Source organism: Penaeus monodon, chromosome 22 (genome assembly GCF_015228065.2).
Source record: "Penaeus monodon isolate SGIC_2016 chromosome 22, NSTDA_Pmon_1, whole genome shotgun sequence".
Classification (NCBI taxonomy): Eukaryota; Metazoa; Arthropoda; class Malacostraca; order Decapoda; family Penaeidae; genus Penaeus; species Penaeus monodon.
Genome location: NC_051407.1, coordinates 27,914,041 through 27,915,301, shown reverse-complemented (window position 1 = coordinate 27,915,301; position 1,261 = coordinate 27,914,041). Strand labels below are relative to the sequence as shown.

At 39.5% G+C, this 1,261-nt stretch overlaps 1 protein-coding gene and 1 pseudogene across 1 annotated transcript in view; one reads left to right on the top strand and one right to left on the bottom strand.

Moving 5' to 3' along the window:
* LOC119587074 (S phase cyclin A-associated protein in the endoplasmic reticulum-like) overlaps nt 1-1,261 on the bottom strand; it is a 23,573-nt gene that overhangs the window by 7,137 nt on the left and 15,175 nt on the right. The window lies entirely within an intron of this gene.
* The window catches only part of LOC119587070, a 9,182-nt pseudogene that overhangs the window by 4,531 nt on the left and 3,390 nt on the right, over nt 1-1,261 (top strand).

Sequence of the window (1,261 nt, the reverse complement as noted above, 5' to 3'; positions counted from 1 at the left end):
TCTTTAATAAATCAGTTAGTCATCAATCAGTCATCCACACACTATTCATCCAACAGTCCATCTTCCATCTCTAATATAATGATTCTTTTTTACAGGTGACAAAAAGACAAGAAAAGACAAAACCGTTGAAGCGAAGGTGCAAAAAAACCCGCACTCGGATGACGACAAGGGGCAAGGAGTATAAAGACTACTTTCAAGCCTACAACTTAAGGACTCCCCCAATAAGTTACGCTAATGAAGGCCTTGCAAAAAATTGTCAAGCTCGTTGCAAACCAGGGATCTGGTCCGTGGCTCACTGCTGATTTGACCGCCTTGGGACAGACCGCTGTTGGAGCTCCTGAGAATACTAGAGAAGAAAGAGAAGCTTGATCAGGCAATGTTCATGCACAAAATGGGTTCGTGAAATGGAATTCGGTTCTGAAAGTGATACTCGACGCCACAGAGCAGGGGCCCATGTGTATTGCCTCCCAAAATCCCTTGGGTTCTGTGGACGTGTGTTGCTGGGTGCCTGCAGGAACAACCCAGATAATTGCCGCTATATCTTATACTCCAATCGGGCAGGAACTCTGATTGATTATCTTCATGCAGCGACTGAATGAATGGTAATTGAAACGACAAGAAGTGGGGAGCATGGCAGTAAAATACCATTGTTAATCTTCCTTCAGATGCCGCAATTGGTGCAATGTTTGAGGTGAGATTTAGTGGGGTAATCCTTATTGGTGTTTAGATAACTTGTTACATTTTTTTTATTAGATTTACTTATTCATATTTGCCCTTGAGATTTATTCTATTTTAAGTTTATTAGTACTTGCGTGTATAGAAGAACTTAGATCAGAAGAATATGAAGAATTTAAGCCCTGAAAATTTGTTTGTGTTCTGTCTTTTCTTTTTCTGATGCTGTCTTCAAATAAACATAGTCATTGTCAGAAACTGATTCTATTAAATCATAGGGAATAAAAGAACTTCAAAACTGAGATAAAGGTAGGCAAGTTTACATCTGAAAAGAGCTGAAGTCTTCTGAAGTGACTTGTATATTTTTTCTTTTCTTTTTTTAGCAAAGAGGGCCTGCTATTTAAGCTTTTGATATAAAAAGCCTTGATAATTTTTAATTCCCATGGAACACAGGTTCTTGCGGAGATGGCACAGGTGCTGTGTGACCCCGACTTGAAGTCTGGTTTGTCATCGCAAGATCAGTCTCAGAAGGATCAGGCAAAAACTCCTGGCTAAGAATACAGGTAAAAACCCATATAATTAGTAAGAG